The sequence below is a fragment of the Juglans regia genome, chromosome 11, assembly GCF_001411555.2.
Source record: "Juglans regia cultivar Chandler chromosome 11, Walnut 2.0, whole genome shotgun sequence".
Lineage (NCBI taxonomy): Eukaryota > Viridiplantae > Streptophyta > Magnoliopsida > Fagales > Juglandaceae > Juglans > Juglans regia.
This window is the reverse complement of record NC_049911.1, coordinates 31023728-31037705: the sequence shown is the minus strand read 5'-3', so window position 1 is coordinate 31037705 and position 13978 is coordinate 31023728. Positions and strand designations below refer to the sequence as shown.

General features: G+C 36.0%; 1 non-coding gene across 1 annotated transcript; it reads left to right on the top strand.

The window, feature by feature from the left end:
• The first annotated feature begins 12880 nt into the window (after positions 1 to 12880).
• On the top strand, positions 12881 to 12970 carry LOC118343873. The gene has a single exon (XR_004797662.1). It is a non-coding gene; the product is annotated as a small nucleolar RNA snoR8a (small nucleolar RNA).
• Positions 12971 to 13978: the final 1008 nt, after the last annotated feature.

Genomic DNA, 13978 nt, shown 5'->3' with positions numbered 1-13978 from the left:
GTCTTCGATATATAGTTATTCCCAACACTTTTTACTTGCAAATTCAACATAAGCAACCCAGTATACATAACAGGCTGCAAACGTGTGCACAGAGAAACATGCAACACGAACATTAACCACCAAGCATGCTTGTTGTGGCTAAGCATTCTAAAGACTCAATTCATAGGTGTTTATTCAGTGGGCGTTGATACATTAACCACCAACAGTGACTCATGACAAAGGCATTAACTCATGCACGTTCTCTCGTCTCTCAAATCCTCCCCACAATTATATAATTAGTCATGACCAAAAGCACCTAATTTGGTTGTGATACAAGAAATACGTGAAGAGTACTATTTTTAATTAATAATCTTTTTAATTAGGTATTGAAATAAAAAAATTAATGTTGGATATCTTGTCAAATTAAAAAAGAAAAAACCAAGACTACTGCTATGTAACACCCCGCTCCTCTACTACTGAACCTGGTTTAAAAATATATTTATTTATTTATATTCTAAAGGAAGCGTCAAGTACTTTTCAACTCATCTCAACCCAATTATTAATAGAACCCACTATTTTTTCAATTTTTTGTAAAAAAATTTAAACTCATATCCACCTATTTCATACATTTAAATACATATCTCAACATATTTATATTAAAATACATCTCAATAGGACCTACAAAATATTACTATTTATAGATCAATTCACATCATCAAATATCATCACAGCATCCAAACGCAACCTTAGTGTTATAAGTCAAGTTTCAGTTTATTAGTCTATCTAATTATATTCTTATTTTCGCATTCTCTTCCATATGTAATAAATAGTTATGATTTCTCCTGTGGATTGCATATATTATTTTAGATGTCTAGACCAATATTTTGATTATATTATTTGTCACGAGCACCACGTTCACAAAGCTTTCGCACAAATTCAACATTTTTTTAGTAGTAATAAGTAGTCATTATTGATGATTGCGTTATCTATGTATACAAACAACGACCCTGAATTATAGAAACATTGATTTATAACACATGTAATATCATGGATTCCGACTCCTTTTGTTAAATTACAAAATCATCATTTGAAAACCAACGCGAGATTGAAACGTTGCCTAGCTAGACCACTTAACGACAGTTAATTACAAGCTAAGATGGTGAAGTTCCTTACTTGTGGCCTGTTGTACGTGGTGTGTATATATATATATATATATATATATATATATATATATCACTACAACATAAATGATTTTTTGCAACAGACATTATTTTTGTTGCTAATCATGCATCATTTGCAACAAATAAAAATATTTCGTTACAAATAGTTGCATTTGTAACGAAAATTTACCATTGGTATTACCACAAACAGTGGAATGGGCAACAGTAAAATATTATTTCTAACGATATCTTTAACAATTACTAAGGGTGTTCATCCGGGTTCCGACCCGGGAACCCGGGTAGAACCGGACCGGAACCCGGATTCCAAACCCGGGCCGAAACCCGGGCCAGGTTAATCCGGGTTAGACCCGGGCCGAAACCCGAATGAATCCGGATTTTTGAAACCCGGCAATCCGGGTTCCGTATTGTACCCGGATTTTTTTTTATTATTATTTTATAACAGAAATTTTATAACAGAAACCCATATTATTAAGTTTCTTTCAAAATGCTTTTATTATTATTATTATTATTATAAGAGCCTATATTCTATTGTAAATTTTTCAAAAAAAAATGTTCATATTCTTTTATATATAAAACTAATTACTTTATAACTAAATGTATCTAAAAAAACATAATGCAATCACTACATATTTCATTATTTAGTATTTATACATTACATTACATTACAAAACACAAATTACAATAAATAAAATTACATATCAAAACTGCATCTCTATGGCATTAGTTGAATCTGGGATTACACTTTCTAGCTATGATTTTACCAACAAAATTCATCAAAATATCAACTCCATTGCACAAAACATTTCTGACAAATGGATCATGGATCCATTTAGAACGTTAGTAGAAGCTAAAATCTACTGACCATGGCAGATGGATCATGGATGCAACTGGCTTCTTGGTCTCCATGAAGTCCTTCACCAAGGCAATGACCGAATCATCCAAAGCTAAATATGCAGGAGCTCGACCTCCAGGGATAACAAGAGCATCATACTTTGAGGCATCACCAAAGAGTTCAGATAGCAAAAAAAAAAAAAAAAAACCCACGTTTACAACCATGTTTAGCAGCATATACTTTATACCCATATTTAACAAAAAAAAAACACAGATCTATCAAAGATTTTTCCATTCAAACATTTTCATAAGAACAGACCCATAAATCAACAAAATGATAAAACGAGAAAACCCTAAAAAAATTGTTGCTGAGAAAGCAAGCCAAGACCTCCATTCTAGGTCGATATTAATTTTCTACACAAATGTTACAGAGAAATATTGCCTTGGTTCTTCGTTTTCTACACAAATGTTACCCAAATCACAGAGAACAAACCTTGGGGTCAAGAGGATGACGGCGAGTCGGTTAGGAAGATGAGGTCACGAGGATGACGGGGTTTCTTCGATCGGTACTGAGGGAGGAAGGCTAGGGTTTCTTCGATCGGCACAGAGAGAAGACCTTTGAGCCCCGAAAGAAACAGGAAGAAGAAGACGGAATCATCGAAAGAGACCTTCGATTCACTCTCTTCAATGATAGACGGAGCTTTGCTCGGCAAAGACTACAGTTTTAGCATGAGCGACGAGAGAGAGAGAGGGGGGGGAGAGGGCATGGAGACGGATGTGAGATACAGAGAGATGGACGGGGGAGTCTGGGAGAGTTAGAGATGAAGGCTCACTAGGGTTACAACATCCATCTCTTCGATTTTATATAAACCCGGGATGGTACCGGGTGTTTTATAGAACCCGGGTTTCATACCCGGGTCCTGACCGGATGAATCCGGTTATTAGAATGCGGGCTTCGGCCCGGATTTGATCCGGGCCGAAAACCGTAATCGGAACCCGGTTATCCGTGTTCCGGACCGGGCCGGAAAAAAATCCGGCCCGGATGAACAGTCTTATGGGAGAGTTAGAGATGAAGGCTCACTAGGGTTACAACATCCATCTCTTCGATTTTATATAAACCCGGGATGGTAGCGGGTGTTTTATGGAACCCGGGTTTCATACCCGGGTCCGGACCGGATGAATCCAGTTATTAGAATGCGGGTTTCGGCCCGGATTTGATCCGGGCCGAAAACCGTAACCGGAACCTGGTTATCCGGGTTACGGACCGGGCCGGAAAAAAATCCGGCTCGGATGAACAGTCTTAACAATTACAACGAAAAAGTTAGTTGCAAATAAGAATACCCATTTCCAATGAATAAAACTCGTTACAATTAGTAATACATATATCAAATAAAAAACAAGTGTGTAGTATTTGCAACGATTCTCTTCAATTAGTTACAAATAACAAGTTTTCAATTTGCAACCGAAATTTTATTTCATTGCAAATAACAAATTTATTTGCAACAAAAACCTGCATTTTGTTGCAAATAAATAGTTTTCAATTTACAACAAAAACTTTATTTCGTTTCAATTTTCCTATGTATTCCTATGTATTTGCAACGAAAACTTGATTTCCTATGTATTCATATATATCTATTTGCAACGAGGATTCCAAGTATCAAAGGGAACCAATGAGATCCCAATTTTGAAAGTGACTTCAAGTGACAGTTTCCTCCATTCCTCTAATTCTCTCATATGTACAAGACATAACATAGCAACTTAACGTTCCCAATTGCTTAACAATTTGTTGTCTCCTTCATATCATTATCTGTTTGTTTGATAACGATGAGATGAACTTAATTTACATTTACATTGTTTGCAAGTTCCTAATTATGAATGATTTTGTTATGTTAAGCAGTATAGTAGAGTTGTGTTATGTTTCGTGTGATGTTGTATTTTTTTTATATGTAAGACTATTTGTAGCGAGATATATTTGTTACAAATAGTTTTTTCATAAAAAATAAACATACTCTTTTGTAATGAATGTACATGTCTTTGCAAATAAACATACTCATTTGCAACGAATGTATATTTTGTTGCAAAAAAACATAGAAATTTTGAAACAAAATAGGTATTTTGTTCTAAATAAACAAAAATAAAATCCTATTTGCAACGAATGTTCATATTATTGTGAACCCTATTTGCAACGACGACAAATCAATTTGCAATGAAAAAATTTCGTGCTTAAAAAATGATTATTTCCAACGAAAAAACATCCGTCTCGACATACTTTTCTTATGGCGGCATTTGCGAGAGTAGGATAACGAAAAGTGATCATTGCAAATATTTTTTTACAACAAAAAACGAACTTGTTGCAACAATTTTTTCATTGCAAAAAGTGATTTTTGTTATGGTATATATTACATTGAATGCATTCATAAGGAGTAAAAATAACTATAATCCATCTCAAATATATTATTTAGAAAAAATGCTTTAAAAAAATCACAACTTTGTGACAAAAAATTATACGAATAATGCTAGATACAATCGTGCAAGTTTTGAACACTCACTTGAAAAGAATAGAGTCTACTATTGAAAAATTAAAATTTTATTGCAAGTCTCATATTTATCCATTTTTTAAAAGGAAGTGCGCTAGATCTGCACACCTTAAGACTGCAAATATGATTTCTCTAATTATATATATGAAAAAGAAAAATGATTGTTGCAACTGGCTAGCGTAAACGTCGGGCAACTGGCTGCTGAAGTGGCAAAATGCCATTGAAACGAACCGTTTCACTCTATGGCCTTCCCTTTCCTCATTCCCTCCTCCTTTGCATTTACTCTCTTCCTCAGTCCCCCTCCTCAAGAACTCCCTCTCTCAATCTTTCCACGAGGCGCATTCTCAATCCTTCCTCGAAGCGCATTCCGTCGAAGACCACAAATCGCTGCCCTTCGTCTTCCCTTAGTTTCTACGGCCTACTTTATTGAAGGTTCATTCTACTGCCAGTTACAAATTTTATTTTGAAGTCTGCATTGGGTGAATTCTCTGAAAGGAAACAGGGAGCTCAAGCCAAAAAGAACGTAAATTCTCCTAAACCATAAACCGATCTTCTACTTACCTCCAAAAAATGTCAAAGTCACTGCAGATTTTCACTTCAAGCTCCGATAGAAAACTAGAAAAAAAAATCCAAAATAACTAAAAAAAAAAAGTTCACAAAAATGCGAACTCCTGAAAGGAGATTGATAAAGAACATGGAAGTGAAGGTTCACAAAGGTGAAATCTTGGAAGCGTGCAGAGAAAGATGAGGCACAATCAAGATGATCACGATGGATTTCTGACAAATGGATGTTGGTTTAGATTCTGAAAAAGTGTGGGAGAGAAAATGAAAAAAATTAAAAAAAAAAAAAAAATTTGAGGCGTGAGGACTGGATGCAACTTTTCTCTACCTTTTGCCTTTTTCTCTGCTTCACACATAGCCTACAACTGTATGAAACTGTACTTTTATTTGTGGAAGAAAATAAGAGACGCTTAAGAGAAAATGAGAAACAAGGTGCGATGTGGAAGAAAATAAGAAAAAAGAGAGAAGGAGAAACAGGTGTGACGAAGTAAAGGAAAACCAAAGCCTATTCAATTTTTTTTTTTAATAAATAGTTTGACGTGCCATAAAATCAAATGGGCGATGACACAGCAGTTTCCCACCGTAGTTGCACGTAAAAGAACTGTATGAAAAATTATACACATCTCTTTTTGCAACCTTCTATACAATCATATTTTAAATTATAAATATTTTTATTAAACAACTTATAAAGGTAAGGTCATTTTATAAAAATATAGTTGTTTTAAAGAAAACCGTGGTTACTCTTTTCTTTTATTTTTTTTTCTTCGTAAAATATTGTAGAATAGAAACTTTAGAAAGTTTTTCACCACGAAATTGTCCATCGCCACCGTGTATCATAATACAAAGAAATTTACAGCAGACAAAGACGACGGAAAATGATAAATCTACAACAAGTTTACAACTATTTTATAATTTTACTTAAAATGAAGAGTAGTCATGTAAAATTGAAATTAGTTTTTAATAAAGTGGCACAATTATATAGATTGATTTAAAATAAATTGTAAAAATATTGTATGTGTATTCTTATCCAAAATTGAATCACCCAAAACGCAAACTTGGTGATCTGTTGGATATTCAAAGTCAACATGAAATAGAACGTGAAGTTTGGGACATCCTCACTTCTCCCTCTCTCTCTCACATGGAAGCCGAGAGATCCTCACTAAATTACCATCCCTAACACTGCATGAGCGCCTGCACGAGAAATCAGGCATGCTGATCATCTTCCCGAACCCAGAGTATAACTTGACACCATTTTTTGGGGATTTACCATTTCCATTGATACTCTTGGTGCACTCCTTATAGGCTGCCAGAAAGGGATCCTCATGCTTAAGACCCTTTTTGGAAGAACTTCTTGAAGGAGGCTGAAAAGCACAAGGGGGGAGTGGTAATATTTGAAAATCGTGGGCCGAAACCCCAGCAGCTTCTGATATTGGACAAGGAGGGGGTGGTAGCTTTATAAGCGCCATGTCCCCTTCCGTGGGGCACTCTTGGTCTGTAACCTTGGAGACCCCAGGCTTTCTTTCCCATGAGAAGGGTACAGTCCCAGCTCGCGGCTGAGCCTTCGCGTGATTCATCATCTAGCAGCGCCTTTTCCGTGCAGGCCGTACTGGAAATGCAAGGCCGATTATGAGTTGGTATATATATATATATACGCACTCCAAAATTTGTGTAGGCACGATATCCTTAAAGACAATTAGCAGATAAAGTCGTGAAGTATGCGGCCGGGGTAGGGATTATATAGACTTTAAACTGAAAGGACAATGAAGGTAGGGAAAAGAAGACTGAGTTCTTGGGTGTCTACATCATATATAAATGTTGGCCAAGAAGATTAAGATCAGCTAGTTGACAAATTTTGAATGGTTGAGTGGTAGAAGGCAGAAGAGTTGGGAAATAAGTTCACGGGCTACGTAACAAATTACTAGTCACGGTCCAAGTTCTAAGGGGGATGCAATCGAGCTAGAAGATGTGTGGGATGCTGACTGAGTCGGCCATGCATGTTCATGATGAGGTGCATTCTGCTGGAAAATTGAAATGGACATGTACCTACTTGATCTATTAAATTCGCCCGGCTCTTTATGATAATTGGGTATTCTAGCTAGAAGGGTCGAAGAGCACGTAAGCATTAATAGTACTATTTCTTGGGGAAAAAAAAAACTAAAAATGCATAAAAAAAAAATGTTTTATTCTAACTGACAACGATTTAAATATTGGACTAATTATGTTACATTTACTCTAGCGATCTATTGTTTGACTCGAAAAATAATTGTCGGCCGGAAATTGTTGGAATTCAATAGTAATTAGCTAGCTATATAGAGTACTGGGGCTTGCTTATCCTATATTATACAGTCGATAAAAAAAAAATTAAATTAAAACTCATTTAATTTTAAGTTTATATATATATATATACACACTTGCTTTTCTAGAAGGTTATCTTCTCATCTTAATCTAATAATAGTCTTTTAAGTATTCGGTCAATCCAGTACTATTGTTGAATAGAATTTCGATTGATGATCTTGATCAATATCATAATTTTCTTCTCCTCCCTATACACGTTTTTAATAGTATAATTCCGTACTACTTACGTAGTATAATATACCCCTAATTAATTAACATGTTCGAAGCTTCATTTGGAGATTTATAGACCCGATATGGTTAATGGGATGCATGGACAAGCTTGCAAAAATTAATGAACGTACGTGAATCTATCTTAGAAACAAAAATTGTCAGAATATATATTCACGGGTGAATAATTATATATCTCACCTTGAATAAACTAGCTAGCTAGCTAGGAAGCTGCTAGCTATATTATTTTCCCAACATAGTCTCGAAGGAAAATGATTTGAAAGCTGGATCGTACAAAAGGGCTGGCTGATATAACGCGTGCTTCATGCTTCTTTCAACGACCAACATAACCATTAGTTAAAGGTTTTAATAGCTTATAAAACAAAACAAAAATACAGGGACGGACGTGCGTGCTTCATCATGCTTCTGTTTTATGGGTTTTGTGACACGTGGGAAAACCCAAGAGAAAAATAAAATTTTCCCGATCGAATTGAAACCCATGCAGATCGATGGAATTATGGAAAGATCCTCATGATCCAAATTAAAATAACCACCCGATATCGACAACTTCCACGCTCAGGATAGGCTGGAGAACTGGCGCCCTATATATATATATATATATATATATATATATATATGTTAGGAATTTGGATCTCCTAAATTCACCTCCTAGGATCCATCCTTTGGTAAAATATGAAGAAAAACAGAGAAATAATAACAATACAAGAATTTACATGGAAACTCTCAAAACAGGAAAAAAAATCATCAGACCCAGAGAAGAAAATACACTATATGAAAAATTATTACAATCACACAATTTTTCTCCTCACCCCAAATGACACCCACAAAACTTCCCCACTAGCAAAACTTTAACTCTCACATCTTTCCCTTTTACAAGAAAAGGCTAATAGAGGAATTTTACTAGAGTTACAAATTACTAAATAAGCTTATGATTTGGTGTACTTAACTAACAGGCTAGGCCCTCTTATTTATAGGCCATGGGCCTTGGATCCCTTTACAAACCCAACAATCTCCACCTTGCGACTTTGGCTGGTCCCACAGCCACGCTTCACCGCAATGAAGATTTTCATAGCTTCTGCTATTATGCTCCACCATAAAAGCATACCCACTCAGAATAAACCAATTCCAAGCATTTCAATTTCAGCACATGTCAAAAATAACCTTACTAAAAAATTATGGTGCAACTTCCACGTTTGACTTTCTTGAAAGTTCATTAGCCATTGACATAAATTTCCACCGCACCATGCATTAATGTCAAACCAATGCATGTGTGCAAACTTGTGGACTCACTAACATTAACACATCCTCTATCATGGCAACTTTGGGAATTAACGGCATGCCATGAGGATTTACATGTTCCTTTAACAGACATCGTCTTCCATGAAGAGGGACACAACGTTAGTTTCATTACCAGTATCTCCATTTACTGACTTGGAGCCACTTGCCGAACATGCTCCTGCTCTTGGACAATTTTTCTTGACGTGCCCAGATTATCCACACTCCCAGCAGACTACTTTCATCTTCATGGAGTTATTCTTCTTCCCATTACCAGCTACTACCAATGCTAAATTTACAGGTGAACCATTTCTTCCACCACCTAGTCTTCTCTCTTCAGAAAATAGTTTACTGGTAACCTCTGAAAAAATTATTTTCTCATTCCCATGTATTAAAATAGGCTTCGTATGCTCATAGGAAGATGGAAGAGACCAGATGAGCCTCAAGGCTTGATCCTCATCATCAATTTTAACTCCAATAAATTTTAGCTCAAAGACAATGTCATTGAGAACACTTAAATGATTTGAAATAGTCGTACCTTCACTCATATGCAGTGTATGAAACTGCTCCTTCAGGTACACTCGATTTGAGACTCCCTTTGTCTGATACAACTCTTCTAGCTTTTCCCAGAGTTCATTTGCCGTAGATATTCCATGTATATTTGCAAGAACATTCTTGGCCAAGCACAGACGTATCGCACTTGCTGCTCTCAAATCCAGATCTTCCCAATCTTCATCGCTCATTACAGATCTGCTCTTTGTTTCATCAGTCACGCTAATATCACTGCTGACTTCAGGGGTTGGTCTGCCCTTCAACGCCTTGTGTAATCCTGATTGAATCAAAACATCCTTGACTTGAATTTGCCACAAGCCAAAATTGATTCTTCCATTAAATTTCTCCACCTCATATCTGATAGAATTTGAAGTCTTACTTCCTGACATTGTCTCGATGAATTTTACCGTAGAAATGAATGGTACTCACTAAGTAAGTTTCCAGGAAAAATTATTCTTTCTTAGACAGAACTTCAAGGTCCTCAGGAAAGATTGGAGGGTCACATTGGACCACTTAAATACCAATATCCTAGACAGAACATCCTTAGACTGTACGTATCCACACTACCACACCAAAGCTCCACCCACCAAAAAGAACCTAGTGGCTCTGATACCACTTGTTAGGAATTTGGATCTCCTAAATTCACCTCCTAGGATTCACCATTTGGTGAAATATGAAGAAAAACAGAGAAATAATAACAACACAAGAATTTACGTGGAAACTCCCAAAACAGGAGAAAAAACCACCAGACCCAGAGAAGAAAATACACTATGTGAAAAATTATTACAATCACACAATTTTTTTCCTCACCCCAAATGACACCCACAAAGCTTCCCCACTAGCAAAACTTTAACTCTCACCTCTTTCCTTTTTACAAGAAAAGACTAATAGAGAAATTTTACTAGAGTCACAAGTTACTAAATAAGCTTATGATTTTGTGTACTTAACTAACAGGTTAGGCCCTCTTATTTATAGACCATGGGTCTTGGCTTCCTTTACAAATCTCATCGGTGTGAGACTCCAAAAGGAGCACAAACCCAACAATATATATATATATATAGATATATATATATCCGGCCACTAGATGCATAAAACAGATAGAAGCCGTAGTACTGTTCCATATATCTTTACGTACAGTTGCCTTTAATTTCGGCAATATTAGCACACCTCATTTCTCATGAGTTAATTAGCTTTTTGGCAGACTACTGAATTTATTTTTAATTACTACATTAGGTTTATATATCGCAATCACTCCACTTGCGTGCATGCTGACTGTTTGCGGTGTGCGCGTGTGGGAGCTGGGGTGCAGGCCTAGCTATCTAGGATATCGATTGCAAAGAAGATATGGCATTTATACAACCAACAAATTAAATTTTGACCGTGTCCAACTAATTATTTAATCATCTTTATAGATAAGGAAGTTTCGAGTGGATTGGCCCATAAGGAAAACGCCCGACTCCCGAGCTGCTATATATAATATTATTGTTACGTTTTGGGTACAAAACTTGAGATGATAGTTTTCGTGTATATGTAAGTTTATTCTTCACTGAAATCATTAGAAACATATATACACATCAGGATATATCAAAGTAACCAAAAAAAAAATCAATCTCAAAGCAATCCAACTAAGGGCCACGTACAGGATATATAAGATAATTAACAAGATATATGCCAATTAGCCCTTCTTGCAGTCGACGTTTCAAACGGAATATATTTCATTCACACTGTGATCTCATAATGGATTTAGGAAACCGAGAGATTCTCACCAGATTGTCTTCCCTTGTGGTGCATGAATGCTTACACGAAAGAGAATGCTTGATCTTCCTCTTTCCAATTAATAAACCCAACATCTTTTTCATTAACATTACCTGATGACTTATGCATAGAAGAGTTCTTTGTGCACCGCTTGTAAGCTGCTAGAAAAGGGTCGACGTCCCGATCTTTCCTAACTCCCATTCTGAAACTACTTTTCGAAGGCTGCAGCAACTACCGCAGACACGGCGAGCTAGGGCAGCGTAAACCATCCATGCCGGTTGAGCTTAACAAGCAAGGAGGAGGTCGTAGCTCTAAATTCTAATGAAAAATCCCCCATAACGGATCCAGACGCTTGATCTACGTCCTTGCAGACCCCAGGCTTGACCTCCCATGAGAAGGGTACGTTCACTTCAGTGTAAACCTCACTCTGGTAATAAAACTTCCTATGCAGCATTGTGTACATAAGTGTGGATGTACGAATTAGGATCTTAATCAATTGAGCTGCATGCTTACTATTTGCTTTATGCTTTTTAACGGCTAATTTATATATATATATAGTAATGCTAGAGAGAAACTATTATAACAGTACACATTTTATATTTACTGCGTGACTGCTTCTAGTTGATTGTTCTCAACACTCACTTGAAGAGATGTGTGGTCTAGATAATATTACATCATATGTACAAAATAGATGCTTCTAATAATGACTTCTATCAATATTTATTTATATATATATATGACTAAGGTTTTGGCTTGTAAACGAATGAAAGTATAGGGGAGAGAGTACAATATTTAAATAATATTGAAAAAAAAGAAAACCACCTTCTCACGGATTTTACGTCATGAGAAACGTAGGAAATTAGTTGCCAGGGCAGTTAATTGATTAGGGGCTAGCTGTACGCAGCCATGCATTTTCTCGTGCCACATGCAGGACACAAATGAAAATAATATATATATATATATATATTATGAAAAATGTTTCAAAAATAAAGAGATTACGTATATAAAAATAAATATATAAATTTATGTAATTTGATATAATACGTCAAATAATAAAATAATTTTTATTATAAAATAAATGTATAAATCATATCAACTTATGATGTAATTTTTTATATATATAACAGTTCTCATATATTATTGTTCGTGAAACGTGGGTCCTAGGTGCTGCATGAGCATCAAAGCAAATAAAGCCTGTCTAGATGCGTTTTCTTAATTTATCAAATGGGCCGAGATAACTCCCTCCACGTGGCACAGGCCCGGATACGAAAACAGTACGACAAAGTTCAAGCCTCCTCGGCCTCATTTAACTGAAAGGACTTATCAATACGGGTTGATATCAGTTAGAACTTCGAAACGGGTGAGCGTGCGGCTAGGGTTTTGGAATCTGGCATCTTTTCTTTTTCCCTATATATAAATGAACCAGATCTCTCAGCTACGAAGAAATCCAAGCAAAGCTCGGCGCCGCGCATCGAAGAACCGGTTCTTCCTCTTTACTCCCTACCAATTCCAAATTTCCAATCCTGGATTACTGCAAAAGCTCTATGAATTATACATGGGTTCATATAAATTTCTCTTTTGTTTTTTCTTTTTTCCATTTTACTTCGCATATGCAAGTAAGTGGGGTTGGCTGCGATGATTATAAAAAATTCCTCGTTCTGAATGCCATTGCCATGGCATGATAGACACGTTTACACCCATAGAATATGAGCAGCACCCCTTTTCTTTACTTTTAATTTAATTAAAGTAATTAGCTAACGAGTACAGGTTCAAGATTGCTGCTTGGGCTTTTCAGGTATAGAGATTAATAGCCATTCTGAATACTTTGGTAGTGTTCTTGTTGAACAGTTAATTTGGAGATGACTTTGATATTCACAAGGCAATTAACTATAATTGCTCTGTGCTCAGCCAACTCCTTACATTGATATAGGTGGTGTTTAAAGCCCTGATTTGAACGAGTAATTCTATAAGTCCGGGTTACGCACGCCTCCATATGAATGAATTTTTCATAAAATATTGCCTTTTTAATGCATCGTCACTTATTTATGTTCTGATTGTAAAATGCTTTGTGGGTGTGTCTTTAGAATGTTTTCTTGGGTTGTCCTTCATCGTTTGCCTTCCTCGTAATCCAAAAGACATTATTTTTAGTAAATTGGCTAGGGTTCTGATACCTTTAAAATCCAGATTTGAGTAATTGTACCGATGAAATCAAGTACGGATTTGTGCTTTTGTGTTTGTGTTTGTGTTTGTGTTTGTTTTTTCCTTAAATGTTAAACAAGATGAGGTTTATGGATTGAAGAATCATTTGATCGATACATTATAAGGGGATCATGATATATTTTGTGGTTTAATGGCTTTCGAAAGATCAAGAAAATAACGTACAAATTAATGGGTAGCTTGAGTAGCTAATGTGATATCAAGTTCAAAGGAGCAAAAGGATGTGGAGCCTTTGTTTCTAAAGAATAATAGACTGGCCATGATCAGCTGTGAAGACATTAGTTTTCCTTTTCCAGTATATTAATGCATTTAGAGATGATCGAAGCCAGCCAAATTAAAACCTGTTGGAACCAGTTCCCCCACTATTCAAAACACACGCACACATTGCAACTAACGGACTGAAAACGTTAGAATCACCAGCCCAATTGATACCAACCAACAAAGAGACAAACAATAAAAAAGAAAATGGAGTGAAATTGGAGGGAAAAAAAAAATTTGAAATTCGAT